Genomic DNA, 12,504 nt, shown 5'->3' on the forward strand with positions numbered 1-12,504 from the left:
CCTTCATCAAACGCCATTCTGTGAGGAACTCCCAGGTTCACCCGACCTTCCCAGAGAGAGAGCACTTTAAGGCTTCTTACATGGAGAGGGAAGTGAGCCTGACACCGATGCATAACAATACAAATAGGAAAGAGAATATTTGTTCTCCCCAAATTTCCACCGTCTCTTAACCAACCTCAGATTTTTTTTTTTTGTATTAGCTATTTCCTACTTGGCCTATACCCCTATTGATTATTTACTAAAAATCAGATTCAACTGTGCCTTGTTATCACATATGTATTACTGAAATGTTACTCTGTTGTTACGCTTCCACAGAAAAAATAAAACCTTGGTGACTTTCAGACGCTCTCACATTCTTGGTATAAGTTAACCCTGTGCTGCTTTTCCATTTGGTTTGGCCCCTAGGTCTCCCCACAGGCTCACCCAATGACTCAGCGGTAGAGAATCTGCCTGCAATGCAGGAGACACAGGTTTGATCCCTGGGTTGGGAAGATCCCCTGGGGGAGGAAATGTATTCTCTAGTATTCTCCACTCCAGTCTTTTTGCCTGGGCAATCCCATGGACAGAGAGCCAGCAGGTCCATGGGGTTGCAAAGAGTCAGACACAACTTACCGACAGCCCACATAGCCCACCATACCAGGTCTCCCAACCACCGTCTCTCTGGGAAAGAACTTGACATTCTGTTCAGTGTAATGAAGCTGACTGTTGCTCTGAGCTGGAGTGTTCTGTGGCTCTATGTAATCTGTCTGTGAACTCAGGAACCAAGTTTAGGAGAGAATTTGCTAGCACAGATAATTGTGTGGTCTGGGAGAGAGTTTGAACAGCACCCAAACACAGTGAAATGTGGTCCAGACACAAGACAAAGGATGTGAAATGGTGATTGTGTAAAAAAGGTGCATGTGGAGTGTCAGTGTGACTGTCAGCCTTTTCAGTAGTGTAAGGACCAGGACATTTCAAAAATACTAAAAACAGGTCTTTCTAGTTGTTTTCATTGTGGCCTAATAATATCAAGCAGCTGCTGAGGTTACACGAGAAAAGAAACATGCCCAGTGGCACTGAGAGTGGAGACTTTGTCCGCCTCGCCTCCCCCTCCTCTTCCCTCCCGCTTCTGCTCTCCCTTCCCCCAGGGAGCAGGTCCTGTTGGGATCGCAATTGATTGATCGATTTTGGCTGGGTCCATTTTGGCTGGGCTGGCGTGTGGGATTGTTAGATGAAGCAGGCAGCTACTTAATCACTCAGTCATGTCCGACTGTTGGCGACCTTATTGGACTGTAGGGTCCAGGCTCCTCTGTCCGTGTAATTTTCCAGACAAAAATACTGGAGCAGTTTGCCATTTCCTACTCCAGGGGATCTTCGCAACCCAGGGGACAAACCCGCATCTCTTGTGTCTCCTGCTTTGGCAGGCAGATTCTTTACCACTGAGTTGCGGCATGCGGCATCTTGAGCGCGGCATTCGGGATCTAGTTCCGTGACCAAGGATATAACTTGGGCCCCCTGCATTGGGCGCTCAAGAGTCCTAGTCACCGGACCACTAGGGAATTCTCTTTATTTTTTTCTTTTGGAAGCTCTCTTGAACAATACTTTTCCCTTGAGGTGTGAGGAGCTTTCCTTGGGTGTGGTGCTCCCCTCCACCATTTGTATAGTTTCCAGCCTGCTGTGATTTTATCTCTCAGCAATGTTCCAGGAGGTTTTAGTGAAAATACAAAACTGCCAAACCGTCTATCAAACGGAGTTTGCAGAGAAAGCTCTTGGGAAAGGACAGACTGAGTATTTTAAGTGGTCTACGATCCAAAGCATTTCCTGGGTTGAGTGTTTATCGAGGCTGAGCTTTACTTCCAAACTAAGCTTGGGAAGAATCTGGGACTGTTTCCCAGTTGCTGGGGGGCAGGGAGAAGAGGAGACAAGTCTTTAGGAATGAGGAAACTCACTATTTGTCTCTTACACAGTCATCTGCTGGAATCTGTCTAAAAGAGACGGCTTGCAGAATAGAACCAGTTTTGGAGCATGAAGTTGGATGAGGCTGTTAAATGTTAATTTTAAAATTATATATAATATTTTAACTTTATTTTGGAAATGGAACATTGGAGAAGATTAGCTTTTAAATGGCTCACTCTTAAAGGTTAAAAAAATGCATAGAAAAAGAGCATTATCTCTCTGTTGTTGTCAGTGTTTAGTTACTAAGTCACGTCCGACTCTTTGAGATCCCGTGGATTGTAGCCTGCCAGGTTCCTCTGTCCATGGGATTTCCCAGGCAAGAATACTGGAGTTGGGTAGCCATTTCCTTCTCCAGGGGATCTGCCCAACCCAGGGATCAAACCTGCATCTCCCGCATTGCAGGCAGATTCTTTACCGCTGAGCCACCTAGGAAGCCCCTGTCTCCCTGTTAATTGTTGTTCCATACCAGGTTTTTGTGTGTTGGGGGTGGGGGGTGTTTTCTTTTTTCATGTGTCTCATTTTAGAGTTCAAGGTCTAAATCGACACATTTGGGAAGAGTAAGGTGTTGGGGAAATAGTAGCCGTAAGAAAGAAGATGGTTCTTCCTTCCTGTCTGACTCAGTGTAGAGAACTCATTTTCAGACAGTATGCTGATTTCAGTACCTTGATGCCAGATGATGTCATGACAGACATCCTGGTATACAGAGTAATTCCTTGCTCGAAAACCCGTCTCCCTTAGTTCACCGTTCCTCTCCCTAAAAGTTTTTGTAGTCACTCCTTCTTTATTGAGAATTAAGATGTTGGTGGGACCAGAAGAAAATTTCTTTGGGCTGAAACATGCCAGCTTCACTTCCTCAATGATGACACATTTATATGTACTTTTTAAAGTTGTTGATTTCGCCCCCACCCCCGCTGTGCTGGTGGGCATGTGGATTCTCTAGCTGAAGAGGCTGGCATCCATGGTGAAAGACTTCAATCTAAATTTAGCCGCTTTTCAGAGGTTTCATAGAATACTTCCTTAAATGAAGTCACAGACTACAAAAGCTCCTGCTGCATGGGGCTTCCAGGTTTGTTATTTTTTTCTGCTCCAAATGAAGCCAGGCAGGAAGGACAGACTCTTACTCCCAGCTGCTCCAGGAGGTTCTCCTGTTTTAGCCAGAACCCACTAGCAGCCTTTGTAATGAACTTGAAGATGAGGAGAGAAGATTTGGTGGTAAATGTGACAGAAACGGGAAACAGTCACGAGCCTGAAAGTGTGGGTGAGACAAACACTTTGGGTCGTATTGCAGGTCGTGGGCAGCCATGAATTTAAAAGACGCTTGCTCCTTGGAAGGAAAGCTGTGACAAACTGAGGCAGCATACTAAAAAGCAAAGACATCACTATGCTGACAAAGGTCTGTCTAGTTGAATCTATGGGTTTTCCCAGTAGTCAGGTACAGATGTAAGAGTTGGACCGTAAAGAAGCTGAAGAATTGATGCTTTTGAACTGTGGTGTTGGAGAAGACTCTTGAGAGTCCCTTGGACAGCAAGGAGATCCAACCAGTCAATCCTAAAGGAAATCAACCCTGAATATTCATTGGAGGACAGATGCTGAAGATTCAATACTTTGGCCACCTGATGTGAAGACCTGACTTATTGGAAAAGATCCTGATGCTGGGAAAGATTGAAGGCAAAAGAAGAAGGGATGGCAGAGGTTGAGATGGTTAGATAGCATCACTAACTCAATGGACATGAATTTGAGCAAACTCTGGTGGCTCAGCGGTAAAGAATCTGCCTGCAACACAGGAGACTTGGGTTCGATCCCTGGGTTAGGAAGATCCCCTGGAGGAGGAAATGGGAACCCCACTCCCGTATTCTTGCCTGGGAAATCCCATGGACAGAGAAGCCTGGCAGGCTACAGTCCGTGGGGTCACAAAGAGTTGGACATGACTTAGTGATTAAACAACAGCAACTGGGAGATAGATGGTGGAGGACAGGGAAGTCTGGCATGCTGCAGTCCATGGGGTTGCAGAGTCAGAGCTGACTTGGCGACCGAACAACAGCAGAAGTTAGCATCGGACACCAAAAGGCCTTCTCTATTTTCCTGACACCTGTCAATGTGCCTGAAGACTCACTAGCCATGAATTAAAGCAGTATATTTATTTTGGGCGGTTAGTGATACAATTGGAAGATCTTCAGAGTCACGAGAAAGTGTTGAAAATAGGCCTTTGGACTATAATGGTGGTCATGGGTGTTTTGTACAGTCTCTGTCTTGTAGAATTACAGAAGATGTTTTAAGTCAAGCTCCTTTTCAGTATGGGGAACGCCCTTACCTGTTAGTGCCTGAAGGCCCTAGGCTGAGATCTTAACTGGGAGGAAAAAGGAGCCCAGGTTTCCTGCCCGAGGCGTCAGGAGTCCTAAGGATGGCTTGCTAGTTGTCACTGACTCAAATAGCCTTTCAATTTCTTACGTAAGCATCACATTGTTTATACAGTCTTCTAGTTGAGAAATTTGTAATTACACCCTTAAAAAGTATTCCAATATCTGACATTGTTGTAGAATCTCATTCCCAGTGGTTTTCCATGCTCAGTATGGATCCGCATACTTAACATACCTTCCCGTAAACATGTTTTCATTATATAAGCATCTCTTTATTTATTCTCTTGTAAAGGTTATTTATTTATTTTTTTTTGACAGGGTCGGGGGAAGTAATATACACATACATACTTTTAGGTTGTTCAAGAGGGCTTATTTTGAAAAGGAAGTCTCTTTATACTTACCTGGCCATCAGATTCTCTTCCCCAGAGACAGTTCACCAGAAACAGTTTCTTATGAGTTTGTTAAAATGTTAGATAAAAATGCTTGTATGTATAGCCTTCCTTGACCTATTGCCCCCCTTTTAAGGGAGATCATATCATTCACAATCCCATGCGTTGCTTTTTTCACTAAATAATGCATCTTGGAGTGCTTCCAATATCAGTATAGCGAGGGCTGCCTCCCTTTTTTTTGTAGATTGAAGTAAACTTCACTGTGCGATCCAGTGACTTAGTGCGTTCCCGGTGTCGCGCAGCCATCACCACTGTCAAGCTCTGGGGCGTTTTCCTTGCCCCCATAAGCAGCTGAGTACCTGCTGAACGGTCGTTCTCCATTGTCCCCGCCCGAGCCCCGACGCCTGCTTTTGTCTAGAACTTCGCCTGTTCTGGTCGTTTCACAGACTCATACGACACATGGCCTTCTGTGTCTGGCTTCTTCCACTTGGCATGATGTTTTCAGGGTTTATTCAGGTTACGGTATGTGTCAACCCTTCTTTTTTACAGCAGAATATATTTCATTGTATGGATACAGACATTTTGTTGGTCCGCTCGTTGGTTGATGAGCATTGGGATGATTTCCATTTTTTGGCTATTACGAACAACGCTGCTGTGAGCATTTGTGCCCACGTTTTTGTGGAACCGCATGTTTCAGTTCTCTTGGGTTATACCCAGGGGTAGAAATGGTGGCGTCACATGGAATTCTGTTTAAATTATAAGGAACCAGTAAACTGTTCTCCACAGTGATTGCACAGTTTTACCATCCCACCAGCAGTGTCTGAGGTTCCGATTTCTCCATATCCTAGTGAACATTTGTTACTTTGCATTTTTAAAAAAGTTACTAGTACACTGTCCTAATGACAGCGAGGTGATATCTTACTGTGATTTTGATTTGTGTTTCCCTAAGGATGTTGAGGATCTTTTCATGTGCTTACTGGCCATTTGTGTATCTTCTTTAGAGAAATACCTATTAATTGGTTTGTCTTTTTGTTCTTGAATTGGTAAGAGTTCTTTATATATTCTGGATACCAGATCCTTGTCAGGTGCGTGATTTCCAAACATTCCCTCTCCGTGGTTAGGTTGTTTTTATCACTCTCTTGGAAGTTTCCTTTGCATAAAAGCTCTTCATTTTGATGAAGTCATTTGTTTTTAAATTTGGTTTGTGCTTTTAGTGTCATATGAAGCCATTACCTAATCCAAAAATGATGAATCTACCCCTGTGTTTCCTCCTAAGAGTTTTATAGTTTCAGCTCTTACCTATAGGTCTTTAATCCATTTTGAATTAATTTTGTATATGCTGCAAAGTAGGGATCCAAACATACGCTTTTTGTGAGTGGATATCCAGTTGTCCCAGCAGCATTTGTTGAGAAGACTACAGTGGAGCCCTGAACAGCATGGGTTTGAACTGCACAGGGTCACTTATACATGGGTTTTTTCAGTAGTAAATACTCTAGTATTACTCGATCCTTTGTTGGTTGACTCCACAGATGCAGAAGCACATTTTCAGCTGCCTGGGTGGTCAGGTCCCTAACCCCCATGTTATTCAAGGTTTAACTATATTTATTGAAAAAGACTTTCCCCCCATTGATTGGGCTTGGCATCTGTTGAAATCATTTTACCATAAATGCGTGCTTTTTCTAGACTTAATTGTATGTTGTCTTCATCTCTCCTTATGTCAGTACCACACTATTTTGATAATTATCACTTTGTAGTGAGTTGACGGAGAAGGCAATGGCACCCCACTCCAGTACTCTTGCCTGGAAAATCCCGTGGGCGGAGGAGCCTGGTGGGCTGCAGTCCATGGGGTCTCGAAGAGTGGGACACGAGTGAGCGACTTCACTTTCACTTTTCACTTTCATGCACGGGAGAAGGAAATGGCAACCCACTCCAGTGTTCTTGCCTGGAGAATCCCAGGGAGGAGGGAGCCTGGTGGGCTGCTGTCTATGGGGTTGCACAGAGTTGGACATGACTGAAGCGACTTAGCAGCAGCAGCAGCAGCAGTGAGTTGAAATAGAAAGTGTAAATCTTTTTCCTTTGTTCTTTTTCAAGATTGTTTTGACTCTTCAGGGTTCCTTGCAGTTTCATATGAATTTTAGAATGAGCTTGTCCATTTCCATTAAAAAAAAAAAAAAGCATTTGAGGTTTTGATAGGAATGGCTTTGAACCTGTAGATCTATTTGGGGGTTGTTGTCATCTTAACATCATTAAATATTACAATCCATAAACATGGGATTTTATTTTTCTATTTATTTAGGTCTCTTAAAATTTCTTACAACAGTGTATTATAGTTTTCAGTGTATAAGTCTTGAACTTCTTTGGCTAAATTTATTACAAACTATTTTATTCTCTCTAATGTTAATGTAAATGCAATTGTCTTAATTTTATTTTTAGATATTCATTGCTAGTGTATAGAAATACAACTGATATTAGACTGCTGACTGTATTCTGCAGTTTTGCAGAGCTCATTTATTAGCTCTAATAGTTTTTATATGGATTCTTTAGAGTTTTCTGTATGTGAGGTTTATGCCATTTGTGAATAGAGAGTTTTACTTCTTCTTTTCCGATCTAGATGCCCTTCATCTGGCAAAAGCAGCCATTCTAGTCTTATTCCTGCTATTAAGGGAAATAATTTAGTCTTTGGGGTCTTCCCCAGTGGCTCAATGGTGAAGAATCCATCTGCAGTGCAGGAAACATGAGTTAGATCCCTGGTCTGGGAAGATCCCCTGGAGAAGGAAATGGCAACCCACTCCAGTATTCTTGCCTGGGAAATCCCATGGACAGAGGAGCCTGGTGAGCAACAGGGCATATTCTCTTATAACCTTTTCTCTCTATAAGACTGGTAGGAATGACCCCAGGTATACTGCTTGTATTAGTGATTTGAGTCATCTCTCTCTTTTCCATGGCCAATCTAGATAGAGATTTGTTGGTTTTGTTGATCTTTTCAAAGAACAATCTTTTGCTTTTGTTGATTCTGTCTACTATTTTATTCTGTATTTTGCTTGTCTCTGCTCTGATCTTCTGCCTGCTTTGGGTTTAATTTGTTCTTTTCCTGGTTCCTTTAGATGGAAGATTAGGTTATTAACTTGAGATCCTCCTCTTTCAGTGTAGGCATTCAAAACTACATTTCCCACTTTGCAGTGCTTTCGCTGCATCTCATGCTTTTTAATATGTCGGATTTTCATTTTCATGCATCTCAAAGTATTTTCTAATTTATCTTGCGATTTTTTTTCTTTGATGTACTGTTTTTTAAAAGTGTTGTGTGGTTTCAACATATTTGTGAATTCCAGATTTCCTTGTTATTGACTTCCAGTTTCATTCCACTGTGATTGTAGAAGATACTTTGAATTATTTCAGTCTTTTAAAACTTATCGAGACTTGTCTTTTGTCCTAATATATGGACTGTGCTGGAGAATGTTCCACATGCACTCGAGAAGGATGCGTTTTCTGCCATTCTTGGGTGGAATATCTGGTAGATGTCTGTTAGGTCTAGCTGATTTATGGCGTTGAGTCTTTCGTTTCCTTGTCGATCTATCTTACTGTTCTTTCCGTTATTGGAAGTGGGGTACTGAGGCCCCCGGCTGTCATTGGAGAACTGTTTCCCTCCTCAGCTCTGTCAGCTCTTCCTCATGTATTTGTGGCCCCATCATTAGGTACGTATGTAATTTTTACATCTTCTTGATTAACTGACTCATCATTATATAAGGTCTCTCTTTGTCCAGTCTAACAACTTTTTGTCTTAAAGTCTATATTGTCTGGTATTGCCATAGCTGATATCCAGCTGTCTTTGGTTGCTGTTAGCATGGAATGCCTTTTTCTGCTCTTTCACTTTCCGCTTATTTGTGTGTGAGTCTCTTGTGGGAATTCCCTGGCAGTTCAGTGGTTAGAACTCAGTGCTTTCACTGCCGTGGCCCGGGTTCGATCTAGGGTTGGGGAACATGTGACATGGCCAGAAAAAAAGCCTTTTGTGGACAGCATATAGTTGGATCCTGCTTTGGTGTCCACTCTGTCCATCTTTGCCTTTAGTTGGAGAGTTAAACACTTTTACTTTATGTACTTGCTGATAAAGCATTCTACCATTTTGATATTTGTTATCTGATATGTCTTACATACTTTTGGGGTTACTCTATTCCTCCGCTGCCTTGTTTGTGTTAAATCAGTTGGACTTCTTTGATGGACATGCAGGTGTCTCTAGTCTTAGGGTTTTACCCATGACTCTGCCCCGGATATGCTTGAGTATGTGTCATGGTGCATATCTCAACAACTGGAGATCCAGTTGCTGCTGGAGTGATGCTGACAGAAATAGAAAAACAAGGAAGAAGTCCTTTGTTCTTTCTCTCCTCTTTTAGCCTCTCTCTAGGATTTCCCTTTGGCAGAAATGAACAGGGAGGCAGCCAGCACTGGGTCCTGGAAATGTAGATTGTAGAGCTGCAGCCCCGGCCCCAGAGTGAGCTGAGAGAGGGGAGAGGATGGGCGAACAATGGCACGTAAAAATCATCGTACTCTCTTAACATCTTATTTCCAACGTCTTAAAATTCAGTCAGTTTCTTATTATCATATCGGGAGAGATCAATCTCTTGTAAATTACAGTTCACAGCACAGATTTCTTAATCTTGTGATTCTGAATCCTATGCATGGTTTTCACAAACCTTCTCCTGTGATCCAGGGTGTGAATATTATGTTAGGCTTGCAGTTGTGTCTTTTGTGGCAGTTGAAAAAGGGACTCTGGGAAGTGCCGTGCATCTACGCTTACTGTGTCCTTTTTCACTCAGGGATGAGCAAGATGCTGTCAGTTCCTGCGTTAGTTTACTGGACAGACGATGCATTTCAAGTCTCAGCTGTATTTTACCTTCCTTCCCCCCACCCAGTTCCTATTATTCTGCCATTATCAAATACAGGTATACCTCAGAGACATTGTGGGTTTGGTTCTAGATCACTGCATTACAGTGAATATTGAATAAAGTGAGTCACATGGACTTTCTGGTTTCCCAGGGCATATAAAAATTATGTTTATGCTCTTCTGTAGCATTCTGTCTAAATACTGTCATGATGTTGTTGTTTAGTCACTAAGTCATGTCCGACTCTATTGCTAAAAAATGTTAACCAGCATCTGAGCCTTCAGTGAATCATAGTAACGTCAAAGATCACTGATTACAGATCACCATAACATATGTAATAATAATTGAAAAGTTTGAAATATTGTGAGAATTACCGAAATGTGACAGACACACGAAGTGTGCAAAAGCTGTTGGATAAATGGTGCCTATAGACTTGCTTGACACAGGGTTGCCATAAGCCTTCAATTTGTAAAAACCTGCAGAATCTGAAGTTCCATAAAGCAAAGCACAGTAAAACAAGGTATGGCCGCAGCATGCCTAAGAGGAGGTGACCTACCCAATGTTTCGGCATCTGTAGAACAGTATAAATAACGCCTTAGAACTGGGAACAAGTTTTATCTGGTGGGAATATTCTAGAGTAATAATGCTGTCAGTTTTTGCCTGGAGCAGTTCTGTTTAGCCTTTTGTTTGACCCTGTTGTCCTGGCATAGTTCATAAGAAGACTTGCTCTTTTTCTAAAACGGGCTCACATTTGGTTGATTAGGTCACTTGATACAAAACTTAACTGACTATTATTCAAGCCAGTTTCTCTGGTATTGTTCTATCTTTAGAAATTCTGAAACTTGGCTGCTCAGATGTCTGGCTGTGTCGTAGGTCACCATGTGAAGAACATTCACATAGAGAGAGGCTAAAGTCTGGGGTCGGGGTTAACATAAGGCCTGAGACTGAAGACTGTGTAGATCCGTAGACATAACATGTACAAGGTCTTCAACATACGTGATTTGGCAGAAGATAAAGAATCCACCTGCAATGTAGGAGACCCCAGTTCGATTCCTGGGTCAGAAAGATCCTTTGGAGAAGGGATAGGCTACCCACTCTAGTATTCTTGGGCTTCCCTGGTGGCTCAGATGGTAAAGAATCCGCCTGGAATGTGGGAGATCCCTGGGTTGGGAAGATTCCCTGGAGGAGGGCATGGCAACCCACTCCAGTGTTCTTGCCTGGAGAATGCCCATGGACAGAGGAGCCTGGCGGGCTCCAGTCTGTGGGGCGCAAGAGTCGGACACGACTGAGCGACTGAGCACAAGCACACATCCGCACATCCAGATACATGTACGTCTCTAACGAGATTGTCCCGTCAGTTCTTTATTAAAGGAATGATTCTTTTCAAGAGAAGCAATCCTATTAATCTTTTAAAAATCGAATGTCTTGAGTGCAGGGGAGTAACAGGGAATGCCTGCTGTGGGCCAGCTGTGGAGACTCTGCAGCAACAATGGCCAGTGTTGTTAGGTTGTGAGCAGGGTGCGAGTCCCGTTATGGTTCGCCTAGGTCTGCTCCGCTGGTGCCTTGCGCACGGCTTCAAGGGTTTCTCTTAAACCTTGCAGTGAGTTTGGAGATGTCTGTTCTCAATGATTGTTTTAGAGAGAGGAATGACTTTTTTTTTTAAAAAATGAAGCATAGTTATTATAATTTACAGTGTTTTAGTTTCAAGTGTTCAGCAAAGTGATTCATTCACATATGTGCTTAGTCGCTCAGTCATGTCCAACCTTTTGCGACCCCAGAGACTGCAGCCCGCCAGGCCCCTCTGTCCATGGGATTCTCCAGGCAAGAATAGTGGAGTGGGTTGCCATTTCCTTCTCCAGGGGATCTTCCCGGGCCAGAGATGCAACCTGCGTCTCGCGTGTCTCCTGCATTGGCAGGTGGGTTCTTTACTTGCTGAGTCATCAGGGAAGCCCCATTCACACACACACACACACACACACACACACACACACACACACACACGCTCTTTTTCAGATTCCTTTCCGTTATAGGTTATTACAGGATATAATAAAGTTCCCTGTGCTATTCAGTAGGTCCTTGTTTTCTTGTTATTTATTACTTTACATATAGTAGTGTGTATACGTTAATCCCAAGCTCCTAATTTATCCTCCCCCACCACAAGAAAAATGACTTTGGAAAGCGTTCTCATATAGGCAAATAAGATTAGCAACCTCGCTTTTGCTCCTTTTCACAGGGTTGGGATGGATATTTGTCATCTGTTTTCTGGGTCACATGTGGATAAATGCAAATGAGTTTGCTATTGAGGTGAACTATAGGATGTTTCTCTCCCCTGGTGTGGTTACTAACTGTCAAGAGAAGAAGTGAGATTCCATTGAGGATACCCTTTTCTCTGGGAAGGCCATTTGGTGCTACTTAGGACTGGGCTTAGGGGAGGCTGGGACCATTTATCGTTGCTTCCTTGCTGTGGCTGTAAGCTGCTTGGCACAGGGCCGCCCTGCAATCAGAACAGAAAGCTCGTTTCCACCGGGGACTGCTGGGGGCGGTTACCCACCTCTCTGTGTCTGACAACAGTTGTTTTCCAGTTGTGTTCAGTTCCAGGGATTTCCAAGAGCTCCTTATGAGTCTGGACCAAGAGGAAGGCAAGCGAACACAATCAGAACGATCACAATACAGGCTTCATATCCTTTAAAAAATATTTATTTTTATTTATTTGTTTGGCTGTGCTGGGTCGCGGTTGCGTTGTGAGAGGCAGGATCTTTAGTTGAGATGTGCAAACTCCTAGTGGAGGCCTGTGGACTCCAGCTCCCTGACCGGGGATCGAACCCAGGCCCCCTGCACTGGGAGCGCAGAGTCCTAGCCTTCAACCACCAGGGAAGTCCTGAGGTTTCATACGATTTTAAGTGAGGCTTTGTAGTGTTTAGGAAGGAGTGCATGCTTTGAGATGCT

General features: G+C 43.3%; 1 protein-coding gene and 1 long non-coding RNA gene across 4 annotated transcripts in view; both read left to right on the forward strand.

Annotated features, from left to right (window-relative positions):
* The window catches only part of SMURF1 (SMAD specific E3 ubiquitin protein ligase 1), a 91,446-nt gene that overhangs the window by 16,977 nt on the left and 61,965 nt on the right, over positions 1 to 12,504 (forward strand). The gene's annotated exons all lie outside the window — the stretch shown is intronic.
* Positions 1 to 12,504, forward strand: part of LOC139179767 (uncharacterized) — a 64,805-nt gene that overhangs the window by 15,885 nt on the left and 36,416 nt on the right. The window contains exon 2 of the long non-coding RNA XR_011564126.1: positions 1 to 12,504. This exon is cut by the window's right edge and continues 36,416 nt beyond it. This is a non-coding gene — a long non-coding RNA (uncharacterized lncRNA).

The sequence above is a fragment of the Bos indicus genome, chromosome 25 (genome assembly GCF_029378745.1).
Source record: "Bos indicus isolate NIAB-ARS_2022 breed Sahiwal x Tharparkar chromosome 25, NIAB-ARS_B.indTharparkar_mat_pri_1.0, whole genome shotgun sequence".
Lineage (NCBI taxonomy): Eukaryota > Metazoa > Chordata > Mammalia > Artiodactyla > Bovidae > Bos > Bos indicus.